General features: G+C 47.4%; 1 long non-coding RNA gene across 2 annotated transcripts in view; it reads right to left on the bottom strand.

The window, feature by feature from the left end:
* Positions 1 to 23,652, bottom strand: part of LOC138527498 (uncharacterized) — a 126,457-nt gene that overhangs the window by 78,517 nt on the left and 24,288 nt on the right. The window contains exon 3 of one of the 2 annotated variants that reach the window (XR_011283940.1): positions 2,161 to 2,239. This is a non-coding gene — a long non-coding RNA (uncharacterized lncRNA). Of the gene's footprint in view, positions 1 to 2,160; positions 2,240 to 4,110; positions 4,485 to 23,652 lie in introns of those variants that run through there. The other variant, XR_011283939.1, reaches the window with a different exon arrangement.

The following is a 23,652-nucleotide window of genomic DNA, read 5'->3' as shown; positions in this document are numbered from 1 at the left end:
GCACTGCTCCACCCTGATTCATGGAACAGTGCAGTGTATTTTTGCCATGCAGAGACATTGCACTGCAAAAAGACACTTTGCACTGTTCCATGAATCAGGGTGTTTGTTGGCAGTGCAAAGTCACTTTGCACCGTGGACAATATTCCATGAATGGGGCCCATAATGTATACCCATGGGTCAAACCAGAGTGTGGATTTCCAGAGAGCCTAGCCAGGGACACCAGGCCTGTGGTCAGAGCTGATGAATAAGGTACAGTTCACAAAGCGTTGGTGCTGCGTTGCGTGACCACCATCCGAAGGTCAACAGTCCAAAGTTCTTGTGGGCAGTGCGTTCGGAAGGTAGGCAAAATCGAAGTTCCAAAGTTCCCAGCACGGCCAGGCACTGAGCAAAGGTTCTACAGTTCATGTTAGTGAAGTACTTCCTTGGCTAAAGGTTCAAGGTAAAAATATCCACAGTACCAGAGCCACAGGCATACAAAGGTCATCAGGACACAGGATGACCAAGAGGCAATAGAAAAAAAGACCAAAACCAGCCAGCACTGGCATATCAGTGGTAGCAGCCTCCAACTTTTGCCAGTGTACCACCACATCCTGTGGATTCATCTTCATCGAGGGAATAGTTCCAGGGGCAAGTGAGCTGACCAGTTGCCACTCTGGCCTAGGTCACTAACACTGGGGTAGCCTCCCACAGGACCTTAAGGCATACCTTCCTGGGCCGGCGTTATGAGATCCAAAAGGGTCAGACACTGGAGGGGTTACGCCAGAAGCAGGATCTGAATCAGGGTTGTGGCCTGTGGGGCCTCAACCACTTGATGAAGGAGCCTGAACAGCAGTTCCCGCAGGGACATCACCACCTGAAATGGGGGTGGGGGGGCAGAGCCGTGGGTTTTAGTACAGTATCTGCACAAACTGGTGGACTGAGAGCAGCGGTCGCTGCCTCCGGCGTTGCTCAGGGCCTGCAGAGCTAAAAGGGACTGGCACTGGCAGGATGGAGGAGGTGCCACTGGCAGAGATGTCAGCGGTCTCGGTGGGGCCAGGGCAAGGCTGTGGAATATCGTACGAAGCGGATGAAGTGTCCTTTGGGGGTGGGAGGGGGGGTTCGGTGACCTTGCGACAGTGGTCAGCATTTACCCATGCTGTCAGTCTAGAGCACTTGAGGGCAGTGTGGGGGAGTTGGAAAGATTTTATGGTCTGCGCCACCTGGGTTGGAGTGCCGATTTCACTGATGGACTTTCACCAAGATCCAGTCACCAAGTTGTAGAGGATGGCAGGGCCCGGTTGCTGGTTCTAGCAAGGCAGCTCAGACCAGAGTATGAGGAGAGCGTAAATGTTTTAACCAACATGCAACAGTACTGAAACACAGTGTCATCCTCTAGATGCAGGTTCTGGCGGTGCATTGCTGTAGGGGGAGCAGTTCCTACTCACATGGGGTGACCTGTGAGTATCTTTTGTGCGGATAGTTTGTGCTCACTTTGCATATTATTACGAATGGCAAACAAAGCTAGGCAAGGCCTGAGGCCATTTCAGCCCGGTTTCGTAACACATTTTAGACAGGCGAAGTTTGAGGTTGCAGTTATTTGCGTTCTACATGAGCACTTGACTGGGGTGGTAGGTGCAATGGTACTGCTGAGCTATTCCTAGTGTTTTGCACACTTCCTTAATGATCGGAACAGTAAAGTGGGTGCTCCGTCACCGTCTATGACCAGGGGCAGCCCGAATCGGAGTATACATACATTTTACCAATAGTTTCTTGGCCACAGTGACTGCGTCTGCCCTCCTACATGGGTAGGCTTCCACAGACCCACCCACCCCGAGAACACATCTACTTTCACGAAGCAGTATGAAAATTGCATGCAAGTGGTGAGCTGCATAAAACCTGTCTGCACGTTTAAGAAAGGACCCTCCGGTACTGGAAATGATTACAACTTTTTGGGCACCACCCTCCCAACATTGTGAGTTAAACCTATGGATCAACTTTCACAGTAACCTTGTGCTTTTGTGGCGAGAGCAGAAGCAATCCAATCTCAATCAATAACAATCATTGCATTTTTACCTGAGTGAGCAATGCCTTGACCCTCACGGGCCAGGTAGGGAAGGAGTACCTTGGGTGCCACCAGGCGGTTGTCTGGGGAACACCAAAGGGAGTCAACACCTCACTTACATGTTGCTGAGTCCAGGTCACCTTTTCTGCTTCGGGGGCTTGGTTTTGGAGTATGGCCAGGCAATTGGTGACTGTTAGACTGCAACACAAGCAAGAGTTTGATTAGGAGTCAGGGGTCCTTTTAAGGCCGCTGAATGAGCTGCATAGTCCACTAGGGCATTTCCTTTGGCAATGAAGGACTAAGAGGGATTATGTCCCTTGCATTTAACGATTGCTAGGGCAGCAGCAAGTAGCAATGCATGCAATAGGGCTAATACATACTTTCCATTCAATATAGGGGTGCCGCTGGATGCCGGGTACCCACGTTGCTTCCAGAGGGCTCCGGAATAGAGCATGTCATGGGCATACCGGGACTCAGTTTAGATCGTGTCTGATCTATCCCGAGTCACGTTACATTCCCTGGTGGCACTCGGAGGGGTTTTGTCATGCAGTTAGTAAGAAAGGCATACTTGGAACAAAATAGACTTAATGCAGCACTTAACCCACACATGAGGTTTCTGACATGATATTATCAATCTGTTGGTGTGCATTATCATGCGCACAAAGGTACTACTTTGCCACCACGTTTAACAGGTATCGCATCTGACAGGCATCATTAATGCTTTGCAGAGGAGTTACTAGAGTTTACCCTAATTTAAGGCATACAAAAACAAAGTACTCTAGCATTTGACTTGCACTAACGAATTCTTATGTTTTATTCTGAATTTTGTAACTCATAAATCATGAAACTTCTTGATATACTCGTAGGTACCTGAATTGGTGTTCAGAATTAATCAAAAGCAAACATGAAAGTTATGAAAATATTATTCAGTAAGTTAACATGCTAGTATCGCATGTGAATATATCTTTGTATTCACCAACACAGAAACTGTGTGCATGTCATTAGAAAAACACTGACACATATGGTTTTTAATGGGAAGATTGTGGATAAGCATTCACATCAGCATCAGTATAGTATGCGGTTTGCATATTAGTAAATGGCACGGACTGAGCAGCGGCAGCTGCGGCATGTGTTCACTCAGACAAGGTGTGTACACGGCATGGACCCCAGCTTTGTTTTTTGCAATCAATGTAACGTCACTATGTACATTTGTGAAAGAAAACAGTTATCATATGGACATTTCAGTGACAGGTTGTGAAGAAAGCAGGATGCAATATTATAACTTAACTAACCATGTTTTCTTTATTGCTTTGTTCCTCTAGGTTTGTTTTTACATGTCAACCATGGGCGTTATCTTACCTTCAAATCTTCTCTTTTTTTATGTCTCCTATTCACTATATATTTTGTTTTGAAACATGGTTTGATTTATTATCATTCATTGTTACCTTTTCTTAGAAAATGGGGTTTTACAAGTTTAATTTAAACAGTTCTTTAAAAACACCTTTTACTAACAGTACAAACACTATACGTGTTGCAAAATTTAAATGCAAGTTGAGATTTTGAGATTGAAAAGCCCAGAGGACGAGCCTGTCGGCTCGAAACATGTGTTGGCTTAAACTTGGTTGTATTTGCATAGTTATAGTTAACACAAACTCTCTGAATAGACATAAAACTTAAGTTGTACTGATATTATGTGTTGATAAATGTTTTACTTTTCAAACCTAGCAATTACTTTTCTGTTTTGGAAATTGTGCTTAAGGAACCTAGGTATTCTTTTTGATAACCGGTTGTGGTTCACTGCTGCAATAATTGCATCTCTCCAGAATGGGCCACAAAATCGACGATTTATGTGTCAGAAGGTAAAAGTGATCAAGGCACTACCAGGTATCCATCTGGACTGCACTATAGTCCAGATGCAAATAACTTACATCTTTTCCAAGACCAGTATGCCTTTGCTTGTTCAGGAGCTAGATCTTGCAACACCACCAGGCTAGAAAGTGTGGCAATGAAGATTACCCAGGCTATTTGCACTGGTAGTCTTGATTCTATTAAAGACACGGAGGCGAGCATTATGCTTAACTCTTTATTGCCACTTCTAATAGCAGCCACTTTTCAAAACCTGTTCATTCTTTTTTTTTTAACAATAAAATAGGAAACACACCACTGAACACTCTACAAACCTACTCTGACCTGGGACTACCACTTCCCACAAGTCTCCAGTGTTCTGGTACTTTTTAAACACAGTCCTCGACACCAATCCCGTGCCAGCACTGTCCCGGCCTCATTTCCTGTCTGTTCCTCTTTCTCTTTCTTTGATGCTTTCAACATTCGGAACATGACCTGCAAACTCCATCCAACTCCAAAGGAACTCTCTGACGATTCCAATCCATCGGCTTCCTCAGATCCGGCCCTTGCCTTCTTCAACTGCTTTTAGGCTCATCTCCTAAAACCCAAACAGAGAAACATCATCAGGGTGGGAGTACGCAGACAACCATAAAGTCATATACATGTCACAAAGAAAACAGTAACATTAAATCTCCAATCCAAATCCCTCCCTGCGTACCAGGGCGGGATAATGCTTGCCTCCATGTCTTTAATAGAATCAAGACTACCAGCGCAATTAGCATGGGTAATCTTCATTCTAGGACAAGACCGGAGGCGAGCATTATGCTTGTTCAAAGCATAAACCACATTAGCTACAGAAGCCACAGGCTTAAAATAGAAAGTTTTAAATGTGGACTCTGAGGACCAAACCGTGGCTTTTAGAATGTCTTGCAATGTAGCCCTTGCCGCAAATGCTTTGGATGCCATCGCCCCCCCTTACTGAGTGCGCTCCAAATCTATTCAGGTCTATACCAGCCCAACCCATTACCTCTCTAACCCACCTGGCTATAGTAGCAGTTGCTATAGCATGAAAAGGATTCCTATGCGCAATTAACAACTGATACACTCCTGCAGGTCTCACACTCTCTGTCACTCTCTCATACTTCTTAATGCATCACGCCACACACAACTTGGGCTCTCCTGGGAAATATGGATATGAAATGACCTTGGACGCGCTTTTTGTTCTTTGAGCTATCTGGAAAGCTATACCTTCTGGATAAAACACCTTCCTGTTAATCTCCAACGCTTTCACATCTGACACTCTCCTACAAGACACTAAACACACCATCGCTAGCTTGCCGACAAATGCTGCTTCGAGAGAAGCTCATTATCTGGCCACTGCTTAAATAATCGGAAACCACTTCAACGTCCCACATCACTGAATACCTAGGGACCGGAGGCTTGCGCATCTTAACACCCTTCAACAGCCTAACCACTGCCGGGTGCTCTCCGATCGGTCGACCTTCCAACCGCTCATGCCCCGCGGAGATTGCCAACCTATAAACTCCTAGCGTACGGAAAGCCTTCCCTCCGGCTGACATCTCCGCTAAGAAATTCAACACATGAACTACAGCTGCTGAAACGGGAGGAACACGTTTCTGCACACACCATTCCTCCCACTTCACCCAAGCGGTGTCATAGCTCCTAAAAGCGGAGGGGGCCCATGAGTCTCTTATACAATCTGCAGCTTCTCTCAAAAGGCCTGGCAAATCCCATTGTCTCCTGAAATCCTGCACGCCAACAAATGCAGGTCTCCCGCATAACAGGTCCGCTTCCCATGGAATTAGTCTCGGAAAATCAGAAGAAAGTTCCAGCAGAATCGGAAACCACGCCTGCGACTTCCACAGCAGCACTATCATCACCACCTCTGCTTGCACTCGACGTACCTTCACCAGCGTCCTCATCAGCATAATGAATGGGGGATCAGCGCAACCCCCCAACTGTGAAGGAATGCGTCTGTCCCCAAAGCCCCAAGATCTATTCTCCAACTGTAATACCTTGGCACCTGTGCATTTAACCTGGAGGCGAACATATCTATCTCCATCTGACCCCATAATTCCTGCAATTGAGTGAAAACCTGCCTGAGTAACATCCAATCGCTGGAATCCGTCACATACCTGGAATTCCAGTCCGCAATTGCGTTCCGTTTCCCCGGGAGATACTCCGCCACTATCATTAACTTCTTCTGCAGGCAATAGTGCCAGAAATCCTTTGCTATCTCTGCTAACAACCCCGACCTCGTTCCTCCTAACTTGTTTATATAACGAAATGCTGAAATATTGTCCATTCTCAGCAGAATTGTCATGATGCCTACCCCCGGAGCACCTGGCCAGGCCCAGCACCCCCCGAAGTAGGCATCATGCCCTCGGGTAAAAGCCCAGCGGCCCCTTATAGGGGCTCTTTGAACTCAGTCCTGGCGCCTTTGGCGCCAGGCTCATGTTGGACATCAGTCCTGGCGCCATAGGCGCCAGGCTCATAAAGGGAGGTGTTTTGTGCACTTACCTGATGCAGACCATGCTGCACGCTTCAGGCCTCCCTGAGACCTGAAAGGGACTATTTTTTCATAGGGACTATTTTTTCACTCGGGCGTGGCCAGGGAAGGATACATACCTAGTTGGGGAAGGATACATACCCGGGACTTCTTTGGAGGCTATTTAAGCCACGCCCAGACATCAGCTCATGCTTCGCATTGTTCTACTTCCTGCAGCTTAACGTCACCGTGTCTGCTCCTGCTCCTGGACTCCAGCCACGCCCGCCTCAAACCTGGAAGAACTGCAAGGAAGGAAGAGAAGAGAAAGGTGAAAAACAAAGGACTATTTCAAACTTCTTACCTGCATCCGGAATCTTCTCGCCAGCATCCCTGAAGGAAGACTTCCATTTAAAAGCATTGCGTTGCTCGCTGCAGCGCCACGCTTCACTCACCTGTCCTCGAGACATCTCCCGGCTCCATCGCGGCTGTCAGCATCGGACGCCATATCTCTGCACCTAGGGGAGAGAGGAAGAAACCAAAGGTGAGCAGAAGGAACACAGAAGGAAAGCCTGATTAACAGCCATAATACTTACCGGCTTTTCTTCCATATTTCGGGTCGGCGCCGCCCCGTTGGCAGGTACCGTACCCCGGCCCCTATGGGGAAAGGACAAGAGACATTTCTGGGGAATGATAAGGACATTTAGAGGGATCGCCCTCATCACTACTCACCTCGGCAGTTTAACCCCTCGACGCATCGCCTTCATTCTGCACCTGAAATAAAGGACAGATCACAGGTTAGAAAGACAACATAAAGGGGGCCTCACTTGAACTTTGAACTTTCATACTTACGGCGCATCGCTCGGGAAAGTCAAGTGGATTTTGCCAGCGCCATTCTGAAAACCAGTGAAGTAACTGGACGAACACGCGCCCCTGCACCAGAAGCAGGATGGAGAGTTCATCCTTCCAAACCATAAGGTGAGCTTAAACCGGGGTTTGGAGGAAGTTAGAGAGGAATGGAGGGGGAAGGGGGAAAGGGGGGAGCTAGCACACTATTCTGCAGACTGTTAATCCCCTTTCTCATCTGCAGAAGGATATTCCTACGGGCCAGGCAAGCACGATTTGGAGGTCCTGTCCAATCGGTGTTCCGGGTCCTGCGCATCACGCTAGAAGAGGCCACAGCAATCCAGACTAGACCAGCGCCCCCGTGGGAACCAGGTGAGCGTTACAGAACGCGAAGCCTTCCTACAAATTCCCGCCTAGGCGCTATGGAAACTTCCGAAACTGACCAGTTGGCCCAATTACTGGGGGAATTATGGGCCGAAGTACACGCCGCTCATCAAGAGACTAGTGCCCTCAGGAGGGAAGTGATTGTAATAAAGGATAGAGCTGATGACCTGGCTAGACAGCTTTTGCAAGGTCAAGCTGGACAAACTCCTTTACCCGGTTCCGGGGGGAACCCCGCTCCTGTGGTTTCCAGTAACCGGTGTAGATTAATCTACCTGGAAACATGCCACTGGCCCCACCTGAACGCTTTGCTGGGGACCCCAAACGATTCGCCGTATTCATGAATCAGTGTCGTTTGCACTTCCTATACAGACCTGGGGCCTTCCCTAATGATCAGACCAAGGTAGCCTTTGTGTTGTCATATCTCAGCGGCTGTGCTGCCGATTGGTCAGTCCCACTGGTACCTCAAGATGACCCGATTCTTCGTGATTTTCAAGGATTTCAAACAAGCATGGAAAGGTTATTTGCTCAACACTCCCAGGGACAGGCTCTGGATGACGAACTTCTATCTCTGCGACAGGGCAATCAAGACCTTCTATCCTACATTGCAACCTTCAATAGACTAATTGTGGAAACTGGTTGGCCAGAGGATAAACGAATCACGTTATTCTATCGAGGTCTACGCGGAGAACTTAAAGATGTCCTGGCACAAGTTGTAAATCCGCCCCAAGAATGCACTGAATATATAGACTTAGTGGTCCAATTGGATCACAGGCTGCAAAACAGAAAAGCAGATCGGTCCAAGTTTGAAACCCGGGTGTTGGCCAAGACCCACGCTAACCCCAAGGGGGCTGATGCCTCGGAGCCTATGCAAATCGGAGGTGTTAAAGGACCCCTAACTCAAAAAGAACGGGAAAGAAGACGACAGATGCAATTATGCCTTTATTGTGGGTCCTCTGGACACTTTCTACGAGATTGCCCGGTTAAGCCGCCCAAATAGGTGGTAGGAGCCGCTGATAAAATCCATGGAAACTCTGTATCGGGAAACGACCACGCCCGGCAAGCGTAGGGGTCCGCTTGCCGAGCTTGAAAACTAACTCTCAGACCTCGCATTTCATTGTGCCAATGGTCCTCGTAGATCCGGAACAGCCTAAAGGGTTGCATGCTATAAAGGCATACATCGATAGCGGGGCTATAGGAAACTATGTGGATCGAGAATTGGTCTCTAGGATAAACCTCCCTCTGCGTCCTAAAACCAACAAAGATGTCATCACCACAGTAGATGGAACCGAAATTGCCTCTGGACCGGTAACACATTCCACAGCTGAGGTGACACTTGTAGGTCCGGATGGCCATCGGGAGGCAGTTGTGTTTGATGTAATCAAGGCTCCACAGTTTCAGCTTATTCTCGGAATCCCTTGGTTAGAGACACATAATCCTCGAATTGATTGGCGAGCGAAGAGAATAACCTTCCCGGATTGTGCACAAACCTGCTACCCAGAAAATCCAAAGATTAATCTAGCATCAGTAACCTCTGTCCCCGTGCAACTACCTCCAGAGTACCAAGACTTTCAGGACGTCTTCCAAAAGGAACAGGCCAACACGTTACCTCCCCACAGATCATACGATTGCCAAATCCATCTGGTGCCCGGTGCACAACCCCCTTGTAGCAGGATTTATGCCCTTACTGAACCAGAGAATCTGCATTTGAGACAATATTTAGATCAATACCTCGCCAATGGTTTCATTCGCCCGTCAAAGTCCCCGGCATCCTCAGCTTTGTTCTTAGTGCCTAAAAAAGAAGGCGACCTTAGAACTTGTATCGATTACCGCGCATTCAACCAGATAACTGTTAAAAATCGTTACCCTCTGCCTCTGATCCCTGAACTCCTTGACCAGGTGAAGGACACTTGCGTATACACCAAGTTAGATCTCCGGGGGGCTTATCATCTGGTACGAGTAAAAGAAGGCGACGAATGGAAAACGGCCTTCCGTACAAAATATGGACTATTCGAATACCAGGTGATGCCTTTCGGGTTGTGCAACGCGCCTGCAGCCTTCCAATTCTTCATGAACGATGTCCTTCGGGAACTCATCGATGTCTGTGTTGTCGTGTATATCGATGACATTCTTGTGTACTCCTCTTCAGAATCTGATCACAGAAAGCATGTCAGGGCCGTCCTAGAGAAACTGCGCCAGCACAAACTGTTTGCCAAGCTGGAAAAATGTGTTTTCCATACCACCGAGGTTGAGTTTCTCGGATTCATCCTGACACCTAAAGGGGTCCGAATGGATTCACGGAAGGTGGATGCCATCCTCAAATGGCCATCACCTAGTTCGGTGAAAGGTGTCCAAAGCATGCTTGGTTTTGTCAACTTTTATCGCAGGTTTATCCCGGAGTTTTCACGTGTGGTGCAACCCATCACTGCACTCTTGCAAAAAAATAAACGTTTTGAATGGACCGAGGAAGCCGAACAGGCCTTTCAGGAGTTGAAAGCTAAGTTCACGTCCGCACCTATTTTGAAGCACCCGCGTCCTGATCCCCCATATACAGTCGAAACCGACGCGTCCAGCTTAGCCATGGGAGCTGTCCTGTCTCAGAGAGACCCTGAAACCAACCAACTGCACCCCGTAGCATTTTGGTCCAGAAAGTTCTCGCCGCAGGAGATAAATTATGCGATCACCGATAAGGAACTATTAGCCATTAAGTCTGCCTTCAAGGCTTGGCGGCATTATCTCCTCGGCGCCCGGCATACCATCACCGTGATCACTGATCACCGAAATTTACAATATTTAAAAACTGCCAAGGCTCAATCGTCTCGACAGCTCCGATGGGCTTTGTTCTTTGCTGAGTTTGATTTTGTAATCACCTACCGCCCCAGCTATAAGAATGGTAAGGCGGACGCTCTATCCCGAATTGGAATGGAAGAAATAGACACAAACTCAGAACCTCTGCTGATAATTCCCGAACAAAGAATTTTGGGGATAACCACTTTACAAACCCTTGAAGACATTCAAGCACGAGTGAAACAATTCCTGGACTCTTCAGCCTTGCAGGATTGGATCAAAAGGGGGTCTAACTTTTCAGTCAAGGATGGCTTACCTTACTTCCAATGACGCTTATTTTTGCCAGAAAAGGAATTGCAAAACTGGTTATTTCCCGTCATCATGATACCCTGATGGAAGGACATCCTGGCATTGCCAAAACAGAGGAAAAGGTTAAACGACAATTCTGGTGGCCTTCCTGGCGAAAGGATATTAAATCTTTCGTGATGTCCTGTGGAGTTTGTGCCCAAAACAAAGGTCAAAAGACAAGACCCGCCGGTCTTCTTCAGCCCTTAAACATTCCACCAGCACCTTGGCACACCCTGTCACTAGATTTTATCACGGACCTGCCCTCTTGTAATGGTTACAATACTATTCTGGTCGTGGTGGATTTATTTTCCAAAATGGCCCACTTTATTCCGTTTAAAGGATTACCTTCAGCCTTTGTTCTTGCCAAAGAATTCCTCGAAAATATCATCCGTTTGCATGGATTCCCGTCCATACTACTCTCCGATAGGGGAAGACAGTCTATTTCTCATTTTTGGAAAAAGTGTTGTCAACTGGCACAAATCGACGTAAGACTCTCGACCAGCCACCACCCACAGACTGATGGTCAGACGGAGAGAACGAACCAGACCCTTGAACAATATCTACGATGTATGTTGCACCAATCGGCGGGTAATTGGAAGGACATTTTATGGGTGGCAGAATATGCATACAATAACTCGATACACTCTGGAACTGGTCAGAGCCCCTTTTATACCCTATATAGACATCACCCTCGTACTTCAGACTTGGACTCACCTCTGAGCCTTGAAATGCCTGCAGTGGACCATTTGCATTCTACGATTAATCAAGCCTTCAAGGATGCAACTGCACATTTGCAACATGCGAAAGGGAAATACAAAAAGAATGCGGATCTGCATCGAAGAGAGGCGCCTCCATACCAAATAGGGGATCAAGTATGGTTGGCTACCAAACACCTATCACTCAAGGGGCCTCGAACTTTTAATCCAAGGTATTTAGGCCCTTACTCGATCAAAGCTATAATCAACCCAGTGGCAGTCAAGCTCGATCTACCAGCTAACATGCGGATTCACCCCGTTTTTCATGTGTCACTTTTGAAACCAGTGCACCCAGGGACCAGATTAACAAAGCCACCAGAACCGATTCAGATAGATGGGGAGCCTGAATTCGAGGTGAAGAACATTTTGGATTCTAAGATCTCAAAATCAAAACTTTTCTATCTAATTGATTGGAAAGGGTAAGGACCTCAGGAAAGGTCTTGGGAACCCAGTGATCACGTACATGCACCTCGGCTGGTAAAAAGGTTCCATCGGAATTTCCCAAACAAACCGAAACCTCCAGAAGGAACAACCTTGGGAGGGGCATTTGGGGTGGGGTGGGGGGGGGAGTGCTGTCATGATGCCTACCCCCGGAGCACCAGGCCAGGCCCAGCACCCCCGGAAGCAGGCATCATGCCCTCGGGTAAAAGGCCAGCGGCCCCTTATAGGGGCTCTTTGGACTCAGTCCTGGCGCCTTTGGCGCCAGGCTCATGTTGGACATCAGTCCTGGCGCCATAGGCGCCAGGCTCATAAAGGGAGGTGTTTTGTGCACTTACCTGATGCAGACCATGCTGCACGCTTCAGGCCTCCCTGAGACCTGAAAGGGACTATTTTTTCATAGGGACTATTTTTTCACTCGGGCGTGGCCAGGGAAGGATACATACCTAGTTGGGGAAGGATACATACCTGGGACTTCTTTGGAGGCTATTTAAGCCACGCCCAGACAGCAGCTCATGCTTCGCGTTGTTCTGCTTCCTGCAGCTTAACGTCACCGTGTCTGCTCCTGCTCCTGGACTCCAGCCACGCCCGCCTCGAACCTGGAAGACCTGCAAGGAAGGAAGAGAAGAGAAAGGTGAAAACCAAGGACTATTTCAAACTTCTTACCTGCATCCGGAATCTTCTCGCCAGCATCCCTGAAGAAAGACTTCCATTTAAAAGCATCACGTTGCTCGCTGCAGCGCCACGCTTCACTCACCTGTCCTCGAGACATCTCCCGGCTCCATCGCAGCTGTCAGCATTGGACGCCACATCTCTGCACCTAGGGGAGAGAGGAAGAAACAAAAGGTGAGCAGAAGGAACACAGAAGGAAAGCCTGATTAACAGCCATAATACTTACCGGCTTTTCTTCCATATTTCGGGTCGGCGCCGCCCCGTTGGCAGGTACCGTACCCCGGCCCCTATGGGGAAAGGACAAGAGACATTTCTGGGGAATGATAAGGAGATTTAGAGGGATCGCCCTCATCACTACTCACCTCGGCAGTTTAACCCCTCGACGCATCGCCTTCTTTCTGCACCTGAAATAAAGGACAGATCACAGGTTAGAAAGACAACATAATGGGGCCTCACTTGAACTTTGAACTTTCATACTTGCGGCGCATCGCTCGGGAAAGTCAAGTGGATTTTGCCAGCGCCATTCTGAAAACCAGTGAAATAACTAGACAAACACGCGCCCCTGCACCAGAAGCAGGGTGGAGAGTTTATCCTTCCAAACCATAAGGTGAGCTTAAACCGGGGTATGGAGGAAGTTAGAGAGGAACGAAGGGGGAAGGGGGAAAGGGGGGAGCTAGCACACTATTCTGCAGACTGTTAATCCCCTTTCTCATCTGCAGAAGGATATTCCTACGGGCCAGGCAAGCACGATTTGGAGGTCCTGTCCAATCGGTGTTCCGGGTCCTGTGCATCACGCTAGAAGAGGCCACAGCAATCCAGACTAGACCAGCGCCCCCGTGGGAACCAGGTGAGTGTTACAAGAATACAATTCACTCGATCCTTGGTGAATGCTCGGACCACAAAGGAGCCCGCTAGCAACTCCAGACAATTCATATGAAGTGTCAACTCTTCTTTCGACCATTGCCCTCCTGTCTGAAGTTGACCGAAGTTGACCGCACCTGGCACCCCAGTCTAACCTGCTGGCATCTGATTCTATCACTAACTCCGGCGCATCCCCGAAGATGGCCCTGCCATTCCAGGCTTCCATGTGCTGAAGCCACCAGATCAGTTCCAGTCTCCCTTCTTCGTCCAGCGGCACCAACTGATGGTACCGCACCCCACCTTGTAGGTGTCTGATTTTCAATTTCTGGAGCACTCTGTAGTGCAAAGGCCCCGGTAAGATGCCAACAGCCCTACAATCCACGCTAGGCTCGAATTGAAATATGAGACTTCCCCAGCGCTACCCTCAGCTCCTTTTTTTTAATGTTCTTTACCTTCTGCTGCGGAAGTTCTAGCGTGGCTTTCTTGGTGTCCACTACGAACCCCAGGAACTCCATCCTCTGCCTCGGGCTGATCTCCGACTTCTCTCGATTGATCAGAAACCCGAGGGAAGAAAACAGATTGCTTACCCAGATCACCAGAGACTTTAACAACAATTTGGTCTGTGCTAGGACCAATATGTCGTCCAAATATATGATAATCCTTATTCCCCTGTTCCTGATAGCTTCCGCTACAGGTCTCATCACTTTTGTGAACGCTCAGGGGGCTGAAGCTAGTCCGAAAGGCACACATGCAAAACGGCAGCTCTGCCCTTTCCAAAAGAATATGAGATAGTCTCTGAACTCCTGCGCTATCAGAATGGTCAGGTAGGCAACCTTCAAATCCAACCTCGCTAACCAGTCCCCTTTGCACAGCAAATCTCTCAGAAGATGGATGCCCTCCATCTTGAAATGTTTGTAAACCAACCATCCGTTCAACTCTTTTAAATTGAGAACTGGTCTCGATTTCCCTTTCCTGTGTACCAGGAACATATTGCTGTAGAACCCTGAACTTCCTTGAAGACACTTCTCTATCGCCCCTTTCTCCACCAGTGCCAGGAACTCCTTCTTGAGGAGCAAAACTTCCTCTGATGCCATATTTAGGCCAACTTGAATCTGAGTCTGCTGGGGAATAGCTATGAAATCTAGGCTTAGTCCTACCACTGCTTGCAATACCCACGCATCCCCCGATATTGCGCGCCACGCATTCAAATGCAAAGCTGTCCTCCCCCCTACCCTGGGGTAACTCTCGCTTAGCGCACTTACCGGCGCAGGCGTTTTGTTGTTGGAAATTCCCTTGACCTTTTCTGCCACGGAATCCTCTCCCTTTGGATGGGAAGAAAGATTCCTGTTGGTGGCTCTCCCAGTACATTGATCTGGATCCCTGAGGTCACCTTGCGAAGGTGCGACGGGCCGACCGGCCGCCCGACCCCTCGGGCGACCGGTCCCGGCAAAAACCCGTCCTGGGAATATTTTGCAAATTGAAGATTGCGCCTTCTCTAATGCTGTATAAGTTTCCACGAATCGGGACATCTCCTTGGCGAATGCCTCGCCAAACTACATTCCTCTAGCCGCCTCTCCTGCTTCGTAATTGGCTAGGTCCCCCAATTTACTGTCAATCTTCAACAGTAAACTGCAACTCCTTTCTGCTGACAAGGCGCAGCTGGCATTCCCCAAAAAACAGAACCCCCTCTGCGCCCAACTGGCAAGCGTGTGAGGGTCTACCGACTCCCTGGTATCCCTGGCTCTCTCCACCAAATCCATTATTTTCACGAGGGGACCCGCTACATCCAACACCTTATCTTGACAAGCTTTCCATGCTCTGTCCACACCTCTCTTGACGTCCTTTGTGGCCTTGGTCACAAACATGACCATCTTGGCGCCCGGCTCTGGGGTCTCCATTACCTTCCCCGGCAGCTCCGGTCTGGGGCACTCTGCCCTCATCCTAAATATTACTTCCCTTTCCAGGGGTTTATGCATCCTCTGCGTCATGTAGTGAGCTACACTGGGTGAGGGCAGCCACTCTGTGGACCTTGGGTGCCTGATGTTATCAGGGTCAAACATGTCCTCCAAGACGTGTCGGGTCCTTGCCCTCATAGTCCACCTTCTCCTCCTCTGCGAGGCCCTCTTCGACCTCGTCTTCCTCCTCTGGTGATGATTCTTCCCCTTCTTCGGCGTCCCCTGTATTTAACTCCCCTGGGGTAGGAGGTCCGACACGGTCGCCCTTCCCAAAAACGCTGCCTTCAGCTTGTCGAAGGGGCCTACAACCTCACAGGGCTTGGTCTGGGCCCCTGTCCTGTGACCTGGGGGGTAGAAGAGTGAGGGCTCTTCCGGGTCTTATCCCCCCCCTTCTGCGCTGGCCCCCGCTTCCCATGTGGGCCCTGTGATGTGCCCTGTCATGGGCGGAGCGCTCTCTCGTTCTCTTCTGAACGGCCTTCTTCACAAAGAGGGATTCCAGCGCATCCAGGCACTCCTCAATGTGTTTAACCCCCTGTGACACTGCTATCGTCGATGAATCCCCCAGAACCCTTTTAAAACTAAGAGACAGATCCCTGTCTCCTTCCCACTCCTCACTGTAGTCGGGAGTGGTACTTCCCTCCTCCATCTGTGAAGGGGAACAAATGTGGCTCTGGGGTCCCTCTGCGAGCTGGTAATGCTCTAAGGCCTTTGTTTTTCATTTTTATTTCTCCCAATTTCTTAAACAGAAAAGCAGTGCCTCAATTACCAATGCCTAGCAGAGGGCAAGCTGTGCAAGAGGCTCGGCTCACAATTATAACCCCTGACGGAGGACTCGTGGACTGTCAGAACTCCGATCCGTAAACTGTCAATTTCATACTACAATGCGCACCGCACATGCGTGAAGCGTCACCTCCCTCACGTGACACAGAGAAATGGCGGGTCTTTTTCTCTAACCTCTACACTGCCAATAACTATCAACGAGATCTGCGTAGGAGAGCTCCGGTCACCTGAAGCGAGCGAGATAACTTGCGTCCTTGGGCTCTCCCTTCTCCTACAGGCTCCTGCTCGTTATGCGCACCATCGCGGACCTCCTACAGCGCCGCGATCCAAAGCCGCGCTCACGGTAATCTCGCTTAAACTAACTTAGCCTGCATGTTATGACCTTCTTACAGACCATTCTATGCTGCATGCACATCAAATATCAAATTCACTCATAAAACCAGGAGCTAATAGAAATAGTGACTTATCTGCTGAAGAAGCAGCAAAGAAAGAGGAACAGACAGGAAATGAGGCATGGACAGTGCTGGCACGGGATTGGTGTTGAGGACTGTGTTTAAAAACTACCAGAACACTGGGGACTTGTGGGAAGAGGTAGTCCCAGGTCAGTGTAGTTTTGTAGACTGTTCAGTGGTGTTTTTCCTATTTTATTGTAAAAAAAAAAAAAAAAAAGAAGAACAGGTTTTGAAAAGTGGCTGCTATTAGAAGTGGCAATAAAGAGTTAAGCATAATGCTCGCCTCAGGTCTTGTCATAGAATCGGAGACTGATCTGCTGCAACAAAGATAAGGACATCTATAGGAGCCATGGGGCCTTTAAGGGCTGCAGTGCAAGATGATTTATCAGTAGAAGGGATACCACTGGCTACCACTGCTCTAGAAAGCTTGTGGGTTTTACATTTAAAAGTAATAAAAGTGCATCTAACAAAGCAGCAAACACACAAAGTATTACATATAGGCGTGTCAGCTGACCTTAAATAAGATAATCGCACTGCTTCCATAGTATGTTGAAGTCGTGTGTAACACCACAGGGATAGCGGCAATCAATGGAGATCGTGGCAGACTTACCCTTTGCCGGAAAACAGGCATTCATATGAGCAACTAATTCAGCAACCTGGGCAGAATGAACATTTGGTAATTCATAGGCCTCAAGGACCTCAAACTGCATACCCTGAAGTGATATTACCTTGAGAATTCTGAAAAAGGAACATGTGGAAATTCAGAATCTTTCAGTCAAGCGAGAAGCTCCAGTATCAACTAAACACATAACATTCTTCTCACTAATAAAGCATTGACATAAGGAGTAGATGGGTCAAGCGGGCTCAATGGTGCAATAATATGACTGCACCCCTTACTGTCCTATTGTGTACTGAACAAAGCAGGTGGTGGAAATGTTTGCAAAAAAGGAAAAATAGGAGGCAGCTGAGCAGTCTGTTCAGCAGGATTATTCGGGAAGGCAGACTTCGAAGCGGCAAACTCCTTACAATAATTACACTGGTCATTGTACAAATATGACATCTATCAAATCTACAGGATCAAGGCGGGTCCTGGCATTGATCCAGTGCTGGATGTCTTATGCTTACCTGAAGCCCCCCCCGCCCATCCCATGACTGAATTCCCACTGCTGACCAACAACACTGATCACCTTTACAGGCAGACCTGGCTCTCTGCTATAAACCTTGAGGGCTTCTCACCCCAACTGGCCACCTGTGCCAAGTCTCTTCGACATCAACAAACACCTCTCCTTCAAATAACACATAGCAAAGAAAGACACAAACGTCTTGGTACCACGTGCTGAAAATCAAGTCCGTAGGCCCATAAAACATCTTCAGATAAGCTTTGGTCCTCTCTCAACTGGATGGTGGCAATACATTTTTGGAAGGGCTTCCGGCGACTACCCTGGCACCCGTGAGATGTGTCCTGCATGCAGCTGCATAACTCAAAGAACTCCGCAAATTCAACCCCACCACACCGACCCTCATCGAACTGCACAGGGTGCCACTGCAAGTATGCATCATTGTCAAATCCTGCTGCATCTTCTACAAGGCTGTTGCTCTGAAGTCCTCAAGCTACCTCACTGAGAAACCCAGCATCTCCTGAGGCATATGATCCACCAGAAGAAAACAGATGTGCAGACTTTAACTCAGCCGGTGCATGAAGGAAAGAATCAGAAGACATGTATGGCCTCATTATGAGTCTGGCGGTAACCCTGCCGGTGCTTCTGGTGGGCTGCCGCCGAACTCGCAAGACTGTACCGGCACCTGACATCAGGAGGTCAGGCGCTGGTAGATGTTAATCCCCATTCCCACAGAGTCCCATGGGAGTGGGTAGACGGAAGCACCGGCACCATTGCCAATGGTGCTGGTGCTTCCATGAAGATTGTGCGGGCAGGTGCCATTGCGCCCGACCTCTCAGACCTGTCAGACGCAACAGCCCCCACCCGCAGAGTTGTACTGTGGCAGCCCAGAAAGGGTGCCGGTACGGTGCGACAAACTCCCTTATTTACAGACTGCTTGTAATGAGGCCCGTTGTCTCCTTCTATACCCCTAGACCCTCCTATCCAGCAACACCAGACTCGCCCTCTCGCATCTACATTCCAGGACGTAGCTTGAAACCCCCCTCTTCAAGGAATGGCTCCTCCCTAACACCTAGGTCCACATACCATCCTCTCCCCCACCCACACCTAGGTCCACATACCATCCTCTCCCCCACCCAACCTTAGACTGGGTAATATGCTCCCCCGTTTCCTCCACTGGTTGCTTGTAGATCACCGACTGCCAAATTGCCCATCCTGCCCCTCCCCCATTGTCAACTCCACGCTCCCTTGTATTTCTGCTTCCCTGACCGTACCCTTCCTCCTATGATTTGTAAAGTGCTCCATTGCTTCCCCAAGCTAGGTCTGCGCTCAATAAATACTCTAATGATACTAATCTGCCTAGCTCGAGCTCAGCCCAGGCCTATGCCGAAAATAATTCCTCGCCCCGTATTATTTCCCCTTCAGTCCTGCACTCCCTTTTGGAGGCTGGAGCACCTGAATCTTCAGCACCATCAGTCAGGTCTTGGTTGCATCTAGCTTTCTACTGTTCAGCTAACAATACCCCAGTCAACTTCTTGCTTTGCCAACTAATTAGTACTCCCTTGATGCCTTCTGCGATTTTGGGCTGCAGTCCCATTCCGAAATTCAGAAACCCCGGCTTGCTGTGCAATTACTGCCATATTGGGGTCCAAGAGTATAGATCAAAACATTGTTTAAGCCTTGCAAGTTAATTGGCTAGATTTTCACCTTGTGTTGTTTACACAAATTGATTTTCGTTTAATCTATCTTTTGGGGCAGATTTTTACAGTAGTGCAGAGAAGTCTGTCAGTAAACTCTTTTAGATGGTCTCTGTGTTCTTGTAATGGCCAATTACTTCTCTGCCATAATAAAGTGAAATTGTCTGGAGGGATTGCAGCTCATACATGATTAAAAAGGAGCAAGGGTAGGGTTAGAACAGTCTAATCACTTAAAGTTATTTTTCCAACTTAGTATCTTCACATATCTTGGGGCATCTTTGGACAGTATTAAACAAATAGAGGGAGCCCCAAGGTGCAAGCACAATTACTATTGTATAACCTATCCCTGTAAATTGTCTTAAAGGGTACGCTACAGCATTAGCTTGGGGATGTGTATTAGGAAACCCATTGAAAGTCAAAGATATACACTTTGAGTGAGGCAGCAAAAAGATTAGAGATTGGCCCTTCGCATCAATAGCTGAAAGCGATTGTGATGTAGAGCTTTCCAGTGATTTTAGAGGGATTGACTATATGATGGTGGTTCACTGAGTGATGAATCTGGGCTCTGGAACTGGACCTGCCCACCTGATGGAGACAGGGGAGATTATGCTGTTCATTGATGTTGGGTGTGTGCCTGATTTGATGTAGCATTTAATAAAGCACTTTTATACAAATCAAGTGGGTTTTCTGTTTGTTATTTCGGTGGGGGTACCCCTTTGAGTGTTGGATAAAGTAAACTATAACCTTTTCTATTTTTAATGTTTGCCAAATTTACTTGCTCTGCCTTCAACTCCTTTGGCTGTTTCTGAAGCTTCCTATAGACATCTTTCAGGGCTCAAGTCTTTGATTCGGAGCGTGTTTTGGTAACCTCTTCGTACCAGTCGAAGAACGCATCCTTCTACCTTTGATGGACCTGAGACCAAAGAGACTCCTGAGCTCCTCTTAAGTACACATTCCTGTCTAAATCAAATATACTTTCCTCTGGAAATGACTTTGTGATATCACATTGTGAAAAATGGTGGCGTCGACCAAGACACTTGCAAGTCTTGGGCAAATAATTGGTCTACATAAAGTAGGCTGGACTGCCTTTAGGAAGGAGTGGCACTTGCTACAACTGATCTGTTCCCATAAGAAAGTCCATGTTGCTCTTCACAATGCCATGGGCTTTCGCAGAGACAACACTTGACCCGACAACGGCTCATGGCTGTCCCTCTGTAACATGCCCCCGACTATTGCTTTGAAGCACAATCTATATTTAGATAGAATTACATAGACGGGATAGAAAAGGAGACAGGGTTAAACACACACAAAGACGATCAGAGCCCATTGGTAGGAGAGAAAGGATATAAACATAGAAATAGAAGGACTAGATGAGTGTATCTGATGTCACATTTACAGAAGCTTCGAGAACTGGTGGGGTACTCAAATTAGTGTACCTGTCATTCCCACCAGAGACCACCAGAACTGAGGCCACCAAAACTAAGGCAACTCGAGAGAAAAAGAAATAGTCTTCATCAAAGCTGCATATGAAAAGGCATCAGCACTATGGCTGCACAAATTAATCAGGTTTCAAAAGGGTGGATGAACATACCACAAACTCTTTCTTTTGGCACCTATAAAAGTATTCTCTGCCCTCGACCCAATATGACATATTACCAGTTATACGTTCTTGTGGGACTCACAGGGAAGGTGCAAAGCTGTCAGATGGTTTTGAATTGTGCACGGACCACACGTTTTTTTTAATTTAACCAAGAAGCATTCATACAAGTATACTCCCTACACTACGAGACCCCCATTAAACAGTGTATGGATAAAAGACAGACCACTGTTCTCTGACCAGATGAGGTTTTAAGAGCCCTATTCCTGACAGAGTCAGAATAACAGTTAACAGACTGAATTCGCAATCTTAAATATGTATAAAACCGCTGAATAAACTGGCTTGTTCTTCAGTAGACCAAAGGCTCCCCAACCCAGAAAACACTTCCTCAGCGAGAACCCCATTAAGGCAAAGCATTATACTTTCTCCAGTGGGCCCAGGGAAGTCATAGAAGAGCTTGCGTCTGATTCTCCTGGAGTGCCTGTTGGCCAATGAATCCGAAGACAAAGGCGCCGAATTGTCACAGAAATCAGACATGGGACTCCATCTCGGAGAGTTTAGTTCATCAAATGTTTAATTGCAGAAATGCAGGTGAAGACAGACAAGAACAACATACAGGTCCCAACGCAATCCCAGACCCCCTAAAATCCCTTTATAAGGTTTTTATCCCACTGGCCACTATACAATGCGAGCTCCCTAATTAACACAATAGCATGCTCAGTGAAGCCACGCCAGTTTAGAAACTCAAGGTCAGTATCGATAATACATGAGATAATTATATTCACTGCATGCAGCTGTATACGTTGAGTATTACAGTGTTTATCTGGAAGCAACCTTATCAGTATGCCTTCATATACTTTTTGGCAGTAAAAGCGTTCCTCTAAATGATTGTTCTGGCACAGTAGTTAAAAATGTGCGAGCAAATACATTGTTGATTGCGAAGGTACCATTTTCCATTCAATCTGCATTTACATTATTCAAGATGGATTCTCTATCTCAGCTAAAATGAGGCTAAATTCTTCTCCATTGAACATGCATATCATATCATATGGACTTAGTTACGATTCTCATCTACATTCTTAATGTATATATTTTCACTCCCGGGCCCACCGTCACCCCATGCGAGAATACAAAACTCCCCCCCCCCCCCCCCCCATGACCACCTAGGTAGGGGGGGATCCACATTAAGCAAAAGGACAGCCTGGCCAAACCTAGTGTCTGCTCTAGTGCTCTTGTGCATGCAGTAATGCTTGCCGAATCTGGACAGGGAATTCCACATGCAGCTTTTATTATGACCTTGCAAGGCACTTGCTGTTGGAAAACTTTGACTTTAACCCTGACAGTGTCAGCACGAATATTTCTAGGTGAAGACCTGCCCTATAAAGAGTATTATTCTGAAGTGGAAGAGAATATCCATGATGCAATGGAGTCCTTGGAGGTGTTCCTGCCTGGTTGTGAGAAACTGAAAATCGCAAACATATTTTCTTCCTTCCTGAAGTCTTCAGTTCTATCCAGGAAAAATGTCAAAGCCCTACGAATGCCGAGACAATGCAAGACCCTCTCTGCATTGGACTATGGGTTTGGAAAATAAACTGGAAGAGAATTCTCCTGGTTGATGTGAAAGAACGAGACTAGCTTAGACAAAACTCTCGGATGAGTGTGCATCACCACACTATTATTGTAGTGTGTAAGGCTCTGATGCCGAGACAGCCTGGATTTAGATTACGCATCTGGCTGACGTCACCACCACCAGGAACACAATCTTCGAAGTAACTAAATTTATGTCAGCCGGACCCATTGGCTTGAACGTTTCATGCAAACTGGCTGACAGAACTAGATTAAGGTCAGACTCAAAGTGTAGTGTTTTGGGACTTTGATCACCTTAACCCAAAACAGGACCACCACTTAAGAAGCAAGTACATGGTTGTACATAAAACAAGTTTATTGCAACAAAATAAAAGCTCTTGGGAGCGTTTAGATGGTGTTGCAGGACCAAACTAACCACATCTCAACAATACATCATCAGTTGGCAGCTTATATACCTTTTGCAACAATTTAAAACACTCCCAGATACTTTATTACCATCCACCCCCAAATATGATTGGCCAAAACCTCTTAAAGAAATCCCATCTTTTCCCAATTCTTCCATTTTCATTGAGCAGGCTTATCTCCATTATCATCTTCAGATCATATTCAAAACACACCTCTTCTTGGGATTCATTGTATTAGGTCGTGACGTCAGTACATGGTTAAACATTGGTATTGAAAACATAATTAATGGCTAGTAATAACTGGCCTAAGGCCTTTAACTTTAAGTATGATTGCACATGGTCCTGATGACGTATTTTAGCAAATAGAGAAACGTCTGCATAAACAGGATTTTCTTTGTACTACAGATTGTGATCTTCATTCCACTCCACTCTACTTCTGGCACCTAAAAAAAGACTTTCTAATTTATGCAGCCACATACAGCCTCTGACATGTAAAATGCTTAACCGCCAGACCTGCCTCATCCTCATGTTTATTACCACCAAACAAATGACTATCCCCCTCTAAAGATTTTAATACAAAGG

The sequence above is a fragment of the Ambystoma mexicanum genome, chromosome 14 (assembly GCF_040938575.1).
Source record: "Ambystoma mexicanum isolate Mex_15411 chromosome 14, UKY_AmexF1_1, whole genome shotgun sequence".
Lineage (NCBI taxonomy): Eukaryota > Metazoa > Chordata > Amphibia > Caudata > Ambystomatidae > Ambystoma > Ambystoma mexicanum.
Note: the sequence above shows the minus strand (reverse complement) of the source record. Positions and strands in the feature narration are given on the sequence as shown.